We start from the raw sequence: 14,429 nt of genomic DNA, 5'->3' as shown, positions 1-14,429 counted from the left end.
CCTGGCTGTGTGTGATGGGAAACCTCTCTGCGTGCGTGCGTGCGTGCGTGCGTGCGTGCGTGCGTGCGTGCGTGCGTGCGTGCGTGCGTGCGTGCGTGCGTGCGTGCGTGCGTGCGTGCGTGTTATGGGAAGGCTGTGCATGGATGGGAGGCTGGCTGAGGGTGGTGGGAAGGCTGTGTGTGGGTGATGGGAAGGGCAGCTGTGAGTGATGGGAAAGCTGTGTATGGGTGAAGGGAAGGCTGTGTGCGTGCGTGCGGGCGGGCGGGTGGGCGGGCGGTCATGCGTGTGTGATGAGAAGGCTGTGCGTGTGTTATGGGATGGCTGTGCATGGGTGGGAGGGCTGTGTGGGGGTGGTGGAAAGACTGGCAGTGGGTGATGGGAAGGCTTTGTGTGGGTGATGGGAAGCCTGGCTGTGGGTGTTGAGAAGGCTGTGGGAGGCTGTATCTGGTGGTAAGGCTGTATGCGGGTTTTAGGAGACTATGTTTTGAGTTAAGGAGATGACTTGTAATGTGGAATACTTGGAATACTGTTCATCAGATGAAAACTAGAGAATGATGAACCCCATCACCTTGCTTCATTACGAACCGGGGCATGAATGCTTGATCCTGCTTAATTGCATCTGAATCCATTGTCTCTTCCATCTTGTTTTTCTTGTCTTCATTTTCTGGGGGAGTGAGGGTACTTCTTTTTTCTTTCCTTTTTCATCTTTCCTTCCCCTTCTTTATCTCACATCTGAGATGAAGAGTCAACTTTATATATATAGGAATGATAACTTTAATTTCCTTGGATGCCTTTTTTGGCTGTGAATCCTAGATTTGGCCCCCTTGGTTTGGGAGAACTTTACCCATGCTTGGTGATTCCACCAGTGTGATAAATGTCAGTGATATATGACACCCCATATGCTGAAATGCTGTGACAGAGGTGGCATAGCATCAACATGGCAGTGTTGAAGGAGCAAGAAGCTGCCCTGAAATGTGGCAATAAGAAGGGATTCAGATGTTGACATTCAAGTTCCCTGTCATCCTGTCCAGGAACAGTAAGCCCCAGACTGGTGATGTCGGTCTGTAGAATATTCTGGTTGTCTGCGGTTCAGGTATGAAGCAGACTGACCAGACTGAAGGAATTACAGGCAGCCTACATACAGCTGAAATATTGGTGACTGTGAGTGTGTGACATACCCCAACAAAAACACTCACTGTCAGTTTCGTGATGTCTCCACTGTTGAATGTAATGTGGCACTGTGGGCAAGCTCACATCTCCATCTTCGCAGAAGAATGTAACACGATATGGCTCAGAACCTTTATGGCAATGGCTGACCATAGAATGGAAGGAAGATCTGTGACAGAATAGGTCCCCACTATCACTTACATGTACGAACTCACCTGCATGAGATTCCACCTATGTGTATGAACATATCTGTTTGAGATTCCACCTATAGACTGGCAGAAAATGTTTCAGGACGGTGTTTGGTAACTTTACTTTAAAACTATAAGTGCTATCCATTTCCAATTTGGTATGAGGCTTTATAATTCTTCTACCATTGAGGATTTTAATTGTCATAATTTATCACTCGATAATAAGAAAGTTGTCTATAAGAGCTGTCATTATATCAAGTCACAACAATACCTCACATGTCAAGGGTGTTGAGCTACTTACCGGAACAGCAACCTGGTTTCATGCAAATAGGCAGGTCACATGTCACATTCTTACATCATGCTCGGCAGGTCATGTCATGTGACTTAAGGCATGTGCCCTTTGCATTAGTTAACGATGTCAATACCAGTGTAGGGCAGAAGGGGTCTTCTCAAAATCAAATGTGTCACATAATTTTTATGATGTTTTCAAATTGCTATTGCGATGTCTTTTCATGCACATGTACATAACAGAGAATTTTAATTGTTTAGATTTCATGAAAATATTTTGAGCTTGGAAGTAGTTAAAGGACAGGTTTATTTTCTAGGCATTATTCACACTCCATTAGTCATATTTCTGTGAAACTATGTATGTACACATTACTGAAGTGGGTCTTTTATTTGTATTTTGGGGGTTGATCACTTACTTGTTTTCCTCGAATTTTTCAAGATTTTTCAATCACAAAGCATCTCTTCTTCGAACAGGTCGGTATCTGATTCATCTCCAAGATGTATTTATATTGGTGGGATAGTCTCTTCTCTAATACCATCTAGTTTCCAGTACTCATTTTCAACTGCCAATACATGTTTGACACAGGCTTCCCACCGACTGATATCAATCTCCCCTATTGCCATGTGAACATTTTTTTCAGCATCAGATAACTTGAATGTTGTGTTGTAGCGTGATACATTCCCCTTGATATCCACCCATATCAGTTCAATTGGATTTAAATCGCAATGGTATGGCAGTAGTCGTAGAACCTTGTAAGCAACGTTCTTCAACATATGTTCGATGGTATAGGAAGGTGATGGTTTGTGCTGTAACACAAGCTCATACAACACTGGTTTTGTCAGGTCTTACAATTTTGTTTCTGTCAAGCCATTCAATGATCTCTGCTTTACGACAGTTGGATGTTGGACACTGATTGCTGGACTCACAGCAACTGTGGTATGGAGCATCCATGACTACCAAGGACTTTTCTGGAAGAGCTGTGATCAGTTGTTCTTCTGCATACTGTGTAAAGACAGCCCCATTCATTTCCATATGGTAGTCTCTCCCATCGGTGGACTCAGATTTAAAAACCAAATCACACCCAGGCAGAAGTCCTTTGTGTGAGCCAGCATGCAGAATTATAAGTCTCTGTCCTCTACCACCTGGTAGCATCCCCTTCGGCTCCTGTCTGTCAGGATGCTGCCATTGGTAAGATGCTGTATGGGAGGCATTTACCCATGTCTTGTCTAGATACACCGGTTCGTAACCATAAGCACGCTTTTTTCTAATTGTTCTCAAGTAATTTATTCTTGATTTTACGATGTTGTGCTTTTCACACATGGCAAGTTTTATCCCCTGAACACTTTCATATTTGTAAACAAATTTCAGCAACACAGTGTACTGAGAGACATCAAGCTGTTGGTCTTGAGCAAGGATTTGATTTAATCACCATACCGACACATGCTCATTTTGACGTGTTAGTTTTCTGTTTGTGTCCCTGACAAGCCTTTGATCAAAACTATCCAGTTTTAGTTTCCTACCAACTTTTGAGATGGTCCCTGGAATGTCCGTAGACGAGGCATGGATAATTCCACTCAACATGCCCTTTGAGAGATCCAAGGCATGTTGGGTCCGTTTGAAATACTTTTCAGAAGCTACAAATGGACAGCCCCTTTCACTTTCTCATTTGAAATAATTATAGACTTTTCTAATAATGTCTTTTGCGTCAGCCGACAAATTGAATGTGGACATTTCTCTATGTGTAGATGTGTGAGCACTTCGTGAAATGCACATGCTTGATGTCACGTGACATGATCTGCTGAGCATAATGTAAGGATTTGACATGTGACCTGCAGCTGCCTATTTGCATGAAACCAGGTTTCTGTTCCGGTAAGTAGCTCAACACCCTTGACATGTGAGGTGTTGTTGTGACTTGAAATAATGACAGCTCTTATAGGCAACTTTCTTATTATCAAGTGATAAATTATGACAATTAAAATCCTCAATGGTAGAAGAATTATAAAGCCTCATACCAAATTGGAAGTGGATAGCACTTACAGTTTTAAAGTAAAGTTACCAAACACCATCCTGAAACATTTTCTGCCAGACTATATGTGTATGAACACACCTGTATGAGATTCCAATTCTGTGTATGAAAACACCTGTATGAGATTCCACGTCTGTGTATGAATACACCTGTATGGGATTCCATTTATGTGTATGAACACGCCTGTTTGAGATTCCACTTATGTGTATGAACACACGTCACCATTTAGGCTGTGCCTTTATGCCATTCGTGCACTAAAAGTTCTTATGGCGCACTTTAAAAATACTAGCGGGCCATGTTGGCGCAAAATGTGAATGTCTACAAATCGATTGTCCATGCCTGGCTATAAAGGAATTAAATGTAAAATGAAGGAAATTCTCTATCACAGTTGCAGACATCTAGTAGACAGTCCTGAATTTTCTTATGCTTAGTTTCTGGTCAGAATATGATAAAAGTGATGCATCGGGTCTGTCATTATTGAGGGTGCAAAATCCAATTTACAATTTTTGCTCCTTTTTGCTTGAATTTTATCTGTCATAACAAATCTCAAACTATGGCATTTATTACTCTGCACTGTACAGGCATTCCTGCAAGGAAGAAATGAGAGCACCAGTCCAAGAACGCTGTCATATAAATAGGTTCAGCAGCATGGCTTGACTTGTCTGACATCTCTCACTTCATAAACCTGACGTGTAGTAAAAAGTTCATAATGCAGTCTGTGTAAAAAAAGTTACTCTATGGCGCCATACTTTCTCTTTGTGGTCCTACTAGGAAATGAGGTATTTAAGATCTGTGGAGAGAATTGTATACAACTCACTGATATATCTTGAACAGGTCAAAGGTGGTTGTAAAATGTATTGCAAGTTTATTGTCAACAAAAATTTATGTTTTGTTAGTATTTCCTAGAAATTGAAAAAAATAATTGATAGTAGGAAACAATGTAACCTTAACTTGTTTCATCTTGGAGTACCATGGCTTTATTGCAAGAATAGAACTGACATCTCACAAGGCTTCATAGGTGTATTGATTAAGCATTGTGTGCAGTGAAGAGTTATTCCCCTTGTAACATTACACCAGGTTTTCCCATCCCAGCCCATATAATGCCTACTTAATGATGTTAACAGCTTCTGAGTAAATAAACTGACAATTTTCTGGCAGTAAATTTATAAACAATAAATATACAAAAATGCTGGCAATTTGATTGGGGAACTGAGAGAGACCACATTGCTTTTGCGTTAACAGCAGTTGTATAAACAGATCTGGTTTATAGACGCATGCCGGTATTGTGCTAGTTTGATAGTGGCAACATCATGCAAGAGGGTCTTTACAGGGGTGCTCTGTCTTCCACACTGATGCTGTCACATCAGTACTTAACATTTTTTGTCAATTTGACATTTGTATTGTGGTCAAGACCTCCTCATTTGACAATGTGACTATAGGAGTATGTCATAACATGTATGTGATGCATACAGTTTATTCATAGTTCAGCTTAGGAGTGTGCACATAGTGTTGTCATTTTGTTGAGAAACGTATTCAACTCTGTCACCAGACTTGGTTTCTGTTTTTTGGCCATTGCTATTAACAACTTAATGTTTTTCTTTTTAATGTCATTTTTTGTATTAGAGATTTAGAAACTTGCCATGACATTTTTATTACTGGATGGTTAGGAGAAAAGTTATCAAGGCAAATATTGGAAAGGATTTTGTCCATCAGTGTCCTGTCACTCTTTCATTTTTGTTGTTGTGTGAGTGTCATACAGTACTATAAGATGAAGAGTGCACTCCAATTTCAGAATGTATTATTGGATTACCCTTATTAACATTATGTCCTTGGTTTACTGAAGCCTGTCCTTACAGCTCATGCTTTGAAGTTAACAGGACAAACACCAAACCCTGACTAGATCTGTCAGAAAACGTTTCAGGCAGTCTTATTGATATTTAGTGCCCTTCATATCGCTTCCAGGAAATTCACGAAATACAGCAGAGATAATAATAATAATAATAAATAGGGCCCATATAAGTATATATAATGCACAATCATTGACAAGTTTTAACTTTCATGTGCAACAGAATATGTTGATAGAATATGTGCTGATCAAACTTCTTAGTCAGTTTCTACAAGCACACAAAGGAATCTGCTTCAGTTGTTGCAGATCCCATGTAAACACCCCCCCATGAAGCTGTTGTTTGTACCTAGCATACTAGTTGCATGTTCCATCTAAACCCTGCCGTGAAGCTGTGCCGCATGTTGCACATTCCAGTAAAACTTTCTAATAAAGCTGTAGTGTCTCTCCATACTAGATATTTCACAGCTAATGCAAGCCACTGATACAGCTGAGTTTTCTGTAGATGCAGTGGAAGTCTTCAAAACTGGCAACCCTCCAACCTGGCATACTCTCAATATTGGCACTATAATTTGGTCCTGGCAGAAGCTAGTTAACCTGTGATCATTTATAAGCTCTCTAATCCGGTATCAGTCTATTCCATATTACCCCACAACAAAGACCGCCCAATTGACAGTTTGTACAGTAATTAACGCTCACTAAACCAGCATCCACTATCTTGGCTCTCCTGTTGACTGGCTAACCATGTATTAATGGCACAGTGCATTACAGGTAAGTACGGAAGGGTATGTTTAGGATAACTAGGTAAGGTAAATTGGTGAGTGGCATGTGTCACTTGTTTTGTAAATTAAATGTCGTCTCACAATTTGTCAGTTACTCATCATGTGAGTATGGCTTTAAAGACTAGCTGATAAGTTGTTCACTTGTATTTTATGCCACATGGAAGATCATTCCCAAGTTGAAAAGTCCTCTAAAATGGCACGCCCGGTATACCTGCGTTCTTTGCCAGTCCCAACACATGCCAGTTTAGAGGGCTTCCACAGTACTCCATAACTTCCACTACTGTTGTAAACCATCTTTTAGAGCTGTATTTCATCTGTCCTTCAGGCTACACCCATATTAAACCTTCTTACAGAACTGTATTTTATCAGTCCCTCAGATTCCACACCCTTATTGAACCTCTGATACACCTTTGTCGTTTTTTACGTGTTGCACACTCCATCCAAACCCTACAGCATTGGTGTCTATATGTCCTAAATGTAGAACATCCCAATGAAAACTTGTTATAAAGCTGTGGTGTCTATCCTGTAGTATTATTTCTTCCTGTATTGTCGTACATATCATATCAACACCTGTGGTTTGTCCCAAATCTGCTCACTCCTTGCCACCCTCTTTGTGTAGCATATCCCCTCCTCATTCTCCTTGATTACTTTGACAGTTTTTTAGAGCTTAGTGGTCATGTCTACTCCTTCCTCCAGAGCCCTTCAGATAACTATTGGCAATGAAACCTGCAGTGTGGCTTTACCCTCTTCAGTAACTGGTGTTTGTATCGCATGGGCTGTAACACTCTGTGCTCTTGGACCTCTCAGTCCATACTGGTAATTGGATGTTGTTTTAAGGTATTGTTGGTAATACCATAGCTATATCACCACTGAATGAAAACAATGAAGTAGATGGTTAAGAGCACGGGCAATCATCCATGTCGTCAGGGAATGATGACACAGCTGCTCTCTTTTCACGGATCCTGTGGTTACAATGGGGCTTCCCAGATCTCATCTACCACAGGGACTACTCCTCCAGTAGTGAGTCAGTGTTAACCCCTCATTTCACTGTAGTTTGCTATGTTGTTATGGTATCCAGGGTTCATCACTTTAGTGAAATCAAACCAGGACCTCGTAGAACACTGTGGACTTAAACTAGGCTTGTGACAGGTTAATCCAAGAATCACCTAGAAAGCCTGGAGGTCAAACTGGCCTACAGACAGGCACATTCAACAAGAATCTCCTAGAAAGCCTTGAATTCAAACTGGCCTACAGCTAAGCACATCCAACATGAATCTCATGAATATTTGTTTATTCTGACTGGCCTACAAGAAGGCACATTCAACAAGAATCTCATGAATATTTGTTTAACTGGCCTAAAGACAGGCACATCCAATCAGGACCTTGACAGAAAGTTGTTGATTCTAACAGAAAACAGTCGGCTCTTTAACTGGAGTAAGGCATACCCATCCAGAGCCTCCTTGAAAGCTGCAGTCTGTATCAAGCCCACGGTCTGGTATATTCTGCATGTAGCTGTCTTGGCGTCTGTCAACACCTGATTCTGCTGTTTGCGATGAGCCATAGCTCACACTTCATTTGTTGTGTATTCGCAAGTATCTCTTCAAGCCGAGGGGAGTTAGTAAAGCCTTAAGCAGATCTTCTTCCTTTGTAGTGCCAGCAGAACAAGGTGATAATTGATAGCAGGGTGTTGTACTAATCAGGAGAAGATTACCCCACCATACCTGAAACAATTGTTCTATGGCACTCAGATGCTGCTGTTTAAAGCAGGTCATTCTGGCTCACTGTGCTCACTCAGATGAGCATTATTATTGCTGACTGTAATAGCTTCAAGTAATTAGTCCTGAAACTCAATACATTAGGGATTTCTCTACAGAAATAAGGAATTGGTTGAGGGATCTCAGGTAAGGAATTCAGTAATCTGGATTGGAAAACCAGTTTCTGAACTTTGTGATCTGACTTTGAGAAGTTTAAGTTTTGAATTTAGGGGTCTAGATTAGTGTCTCACCTTGGGAATTGGTGACCTAATTTAAGGACTCATCTGTGGTCTGAGCTTAGGGACTTGGATTAGGACTTGTGTAGGGACCTTAATGTTAGACCTAAGAACTTGGACATATGGGAATTTATGCAATTTAGGTTTTGGTACCAAGGGAATTGAAAGGGGCCTGGTTTAGAGACTTACCTTTGCAATTTGGTGGCCCGAATGGGCAAACTGGGTATTTGGCCTAAAACTCACCTAGGGAAGTTAGGGTCCTGGCATTTGACGCAAAGAGGACCATCACTAGGTCTGATATTATCTAAGTGCCATACTTAAACATAGAGTTAGGTTAGTCATATGAGATTGCTTTGTGGAAGACTTAGCCTTGCTCGAAGACTGTAGTAAATGCCGAACCCATGGATGTATGGTAATTCAGTCCTCCAGAGGGGCAAGTCTGTATTATTTTAGAGACTTGTGCACATCTATGCAACACTGTCCTGAGGAGATTAAAGATCAAGTAAACAGAGTTACTTAAGTAACTTAGGGAGTAAGATGACCCAAATGTCAGGTTACTTCCTGGTTGTAGTGCCATTAGATATAATAAAGATGGTAGAATGGCAAAATATGCTTACTATTATGCTAGAGGACCATGCACTGAATATGTCTGTCGTCTTTCCCAGTATATCACCACCTTAACTCTAGTAGATGTAGTAGACACCATCCAACACTGCCCTAATCCTCATTTGTCAGAAGCAGATGAGGAGTCAAGCAATTTGAAATATTGTTAGCAGATGTTGAGAAATACTGCAAGATACCAAGAAATAAAAGTAATTTTATGGCCAACTTATAAAAAACGTCTTAGATATACATGGTGCTCCATGTTTCCAATGTAATCTCCCAAACTGCATGTAGTTAGGGAAACATTATCTGTAGCTGGTAACAAAACTGTCACATACTGGGTGCAACTAATCATATGATGGTATTTAATATACCTGGAAAGTGAGATTTATGGCACACAAATTACAGTATTACATGCTCCACTGATAAATCTGTTCATTAACACTAATGACTTCCATTTATCTTGGTGTATTTTCTACAAAAAAGCTGTTCTTCTGGGTCAGATGCCTATTTGAGTACAGTCATTAATTAGTTGTGTGGCTACTACTATCAACATGTCAAGGTAGTTCTGATGTACAGTGAAACATGTGCCCCCACTAGATACATGTCATAATAGATGCATGCAATAACTATGGTCTCTGCTTTCTTCAGGAGTGTGTTTTGTTTGTTCAATATTCCTGATGATCACTTGAGGCACAGAAGTATGAGGCTATGAGTATGGAACATTCATGACTTCCTTATTTGCATGAAGCCATTACAGAGGAATATGAACTGAGGCATATAGCACCAAACATCACACATAGTAACATATATGGTTGATGTTGACGTAAACCCAGAGGGCTTCCTGGGACACCAGCATTCCTGGTGTCCGATATACAGCTCAAGTGGCTTTGTCGTGTGTCATGGTGCCCAGTGGTGTGGAGCTACTCATGATCTCTTTCAGTGATCCATACCTGGTTCCTTAGTTGTCAGTTGTGATGAAACTAGTACATTCAGGTTCTGCCGTGACCAGCAAGAGCTGTCAGATGCTACATCTGGGTATATTTCTGGGTGTACCAGTAGTTCAGGTGGCATGACATGGATATACTCAAGATCAGTTAGAATCTTTCATGAAATCTGGGATAAGTTAAAATCTATCATGAAATCTGGGATCAGTTAAAATCTATCATGAAATTTAAGAACAATTAGAATCTTTTATAAAATGTGGGATCAATTAGAATGCAATTTGAATCAAATTAGTTCACAGTATGACAAGTGATGAACACAGTGTAAGGTGTGTTGCTTTCGTCTTCTGAAATATCGTCTTGAAGTAAGATTTTGGCATTTGTCATTGTTCAAAATCGATCTTTTGAAAATCCCGTCATTGCAAAAGAATTATTGATGAACATACCGGAAATTGTTTTGAATCAGAGGTTACTATCAATAGAATATTGACAGATTTGTTTACCACTGTCACTCACAAATCTGCAAAGAAAAATGATGGCAGTAGACTTGGTTGTCTTTGAATAAATGATGCCGCAGTTAATATAACAGGTTTAAACTGACATTCATGCCAACATGTTTGTATTTCAGTTACCTCACTGAACAAGTCAAATACTAAAGTAATTTATGACTTCACATCCTTGTATTTACTGGGTCCAATACTCACACTTTGAGGAAGCAAATATGCTATTTAAATCCTATTTTGCTACCTGAAAGGAAAACACAGTAGTGACAACTTGTTGCTTGGTATTTGTTAGTGAAACTCCTTACGTTCATCAATTAGCTGTTATTTTCAAAGGACAGATCTCCTTGAAGATTGGATGAAAATCAAACATGTAGACCCACAGACTTTTAGAGGTTTTGATCCTAAAAACCACTAGTGAACAGGTGGTGGGAGAGTGGAGACCTAATACAGTTCCATTATGGCCAAAGGCGGTAATGTGACTGGGAGGGAGGGACTAATTGTGAAAGAGTGCTACCACCAGGTAAGGTACCTATTTTCAAACCAGAGAGCAAGTACTTGCTACAAGCTACAAAAGTTAATTTCGAATTATCTTTAAACCGTGTTAATCTCATTAGTATAAACAATATTTAACATTTTTAAAATTTCTGAAATATAAAATATCCACTTTTTAAAAAAAATGGTGGGTATCGGAAAATTTGAGGACCGAATGAAGATCACTAATATCCACTTATGACAGACATGATGGGTTAAATACACAGATTGTGAAAAGCGTGTCTGGAGCTCTGGGTACTGCCACTGGTATTTCTAGCCACTGGTTCCTTCTGCAGCCAATGACGTGTATACGTACACGAGGTGCAGTCTCAGTCACAGTCATTAGTTTTCTGCTATGTGGTGTGTTCATGAAACCCTAGAGAGCCCCCAGAAGAACATATTAACTACAGGACATAATATAGGTTTGGTTCCGAGCAATTATGTGAACGATACACTGAGTTACACTTTGTAAATTGTGTTGAAATATACCTCATGCTCCCAGGCTGCCTATCGTTGCTTGCACATGCAGTCAGAGGCATGCTGCGATGTGCCTCATGTATAGAGTGATGCTGAAAAAAATAACTAATCTTGTTGGAGATTATTTTGAGAGGAAGGTAATTATATAAATGAACATATGAGAAATGCAGTCTTTTCATGTACCATTATATATAATGTAACAAACACTAGAAAGAGTAACGTTAGGAAACTGACTCCTTAGAGCTATGGTGCCACTAAGGGTAAGAAAAGGCACTCTGTTTATGTGCACAACCTATAGAGCTGATATCCTTTTAGCCGAGGGCAGACTGGTTGCCAAACATACTCTGTTAAATATGTTAATATGTTTTAAGTTGAAGACTTTGGCTGACATGGGATGGAAATAGAAGCCTATCTCCTCTCGATGAGAATCACATGTCTATTAATTAATGATGTCCCACAAAGCACTTGACAAGTACATTATGGCTGAAACTGCAGTGCTAGGGGCCAGCTGGTAGATGATTGATGGTGCCCATCAGGGGGCTGTGGGGGCTGCTGTGAGTGGGGCAGGCTGGATGGGTTAGGCTCAAATGTGTAAGCATGGAACATCAACCATAAACATGGATATGACATGCAGGAGAATTCAGGAATTCAAGGAAAACATAAGCAATGAAGTCAGGACAGAGTTAACAGGGATTCAAAAATCCCATTGCCCAACGTATGGGACAAGTCAGTTTTATTTCGGGCAATCAAATAATGTTATCTTACTTACTAATGGTATCTTTACTACTGGATAATTTCCAGTTATGGTTTCAAACTGCAAATAAACTTGGATTTCATTTCATATCTGTTCATAATGTAGCTATTACATTTTGCAATAACAGTAATTTACAGCTATCGTTCTCTGATAAATTTCAATCGTCAGTAAATAGTCCAGTAAACAGTAACATCAAACATTATGTCATAAATTCAGGGCAAGTGGAAAATTAGTCAGGACAAGTTACTTTCTTGAAGTCACTTGCCCTGTGGCAAGTCGCTTTTGAAAAAAAACTTGAACCCCAGGTTAATTGTCTTGTGTTTCAGATCAATTTATCACGGACTGAGTTAATTGTTTTGCGTTACGGATCATTTTATCAGGGACAGAGTTATTTGTTTTGTGTTACAGACTAAGTTATCTTTCAACATTAATAGGTGCATATCAACCTTTGGGTTTTTTTGTTCTGAAGTTTTAATCATTTATTTCTGTTATTTATTTTTCATACATTGTCGTTGACCTCATTTTGTGTTTTGCATCTAATATCTTTTTCATGGAGACTAAGAAAATATTTATAACTACTGAAATACAGATGTTATTGTTCTATTGTCAGAGGTAATTGTTTTAGGTTTATTCATATAAGTGACAGATTGAAAGTGATAAGTCAAATTGTATGACTATCACATACTGGTATTGTCTGAGTATTTGAGACTTCTTGACAGTAATTTTAGATATTTGTGATATTTTAGGGGGGGCTGTAAAGGAGATGCTTTTGCTATCCACCTGTTTTGTCCCCCTGTCTCTGTGTATTAGTTATGTGTTATTCATCCAGGTTAATGTTCCTTACTTGCCCACTCATACCCCTTTCATTGACCCTTTTATGCTTCTTCCATTGCCCAGTTGTGCTTCCCCATCTGCCACCTCATGCTTCTTCCTTGGCCCCCTCATCCCTCCCCACCCCACCCTTTGTATTCCCCTTTCATTACCCAGTCATGTGTCCTCATTTGTACCTTCATGCTTCATTGGCACATGATGGCCACCCCTGCACTCTCTTATTCTCTATCTCATCTGTTGTCAGAACCTTACTTCTGCCTCCCTTTTAATCATCATCATCATCATCATCATCATCATCATCATCATCATCATCATCATCATCATCATCATCATCATCATCTCTGTGTCCTCTCTTGTCCCTCCCTTTCCTTGTAATCCCCTCTACTCACTTTCCACTCTGAGCTCTCTTCCCTCTTTGCCACCTGCCCAACCCTTTCATCTTTTCTCCTCCCTTCCCACTTCGACTCTTCCCTCAGCATTTCATCTTCCAACTAGGTCTTGTGTACAAGTATTTAACCTTCCCCTTTTGCCTGTGTCCACTCTTCCCACTTCATTATGCCTTAACTCTAGACTAATGCTTAGCCTCTGTAACCAAAACAAAATTAATTTGAGAAGGATGAAGCTGGGGAAATCTAGACTTGCCTCATTTAGGGCTTTAGCATTGCGAGGAAGGCTAGGCAGCTGGGAAAATAATATGATATGACTGTGAGACAGACTCCCCTTTTGTTGCCTCTCTATCCCTCCTTTCCCCGCCCCCTTTTTACCCGTCCAAACTTGCCCCTCCCTTGCCACCTTGCCCCTGCAGCTCTCTCTCCCCTTTGACCCTCCTCCTTTCTCCTTCCCATCACTGGAACAATGTACTTCATCATTGCCGTTAGTCTGCTGCCTCTAGGAAATCTAGACATGCTCACTTTTTACCATCTTCTCCACATTCTTGCTTTTCAAAAACATGGATCAACATCTCAAAACTGACACTGAAAAGCACAACAAATTTCAGAAGCATTTTCCCCTGTTTCCCTTGCCCTTTTCGTCCCCTGCCCCAGTATGTGCTGGATGCATCATTCCATCATCTTTTCAGTGAAGGCAGAAATGACAAAAAGACATTGTTTTCCATTGATAGAAATTTGGAAATATCTTGTCCTATCACAGTCACATGTTCAACATCATTGGATGTTTAGCAGTGCCACACACTGAGTCGGAACACAATGTGGGGTAAACGGCTAACACAGTTAGATGCCTTTGTTAGATGCAGTATAGTACACATAGAGGGGGAGAGGCAACTGTATATCAAGAGGAAAAGCTCATGTAACTGTATATTAATAGAGAAATGCTCATACAAGTGTATATCAATAGGGAAAGGCTCATACAACTGTATATCAATAGGGAAAGGCTCATACAACTGTATATCAATAGGGAAAGGCTCATACAACTGTATATCAATAGGGAAAGGCTCATACAACTGTATATCAATAGGGAAAGGCACATACAACTGTATATCAAT

General features: G+C 40.2%; 1 protein-coding gene across 3 annotated transcripts in view; it reads left to right on the top strand.

Moving 5' to 3' along the window:
* The window catches only part of LOC137278623 (serine/threonine-protein kinase ULK3-like), a 54,277-nt gene that overhangs the window by 32,412 nt on the left and 7,436 nt on the right, over positions 1–14,429 (top strand). The gene's annotated exons all lie outside the window — the stretch shown is intronic.

This window comes from Haliotis asinina, chromosome 3, assembly GCF_037392515.1.
Source record: "Haliotis asinina isolate JCU_RB_2024 chromosome 3, JCU_Hal_asi_v2, whole genome shotgun sequence".
In the NCBI taxonomy this organism is placed as follows: domain Eukaryota; kingdom Metazoa; phylum Mollusca; class Gastropoda; order Lepetellida; family Haliotidae; genus Haliotis; species Haliotis asinina.
This window is presented reverse-complemented; position numbering and strand designations above follow the sequence as displayed.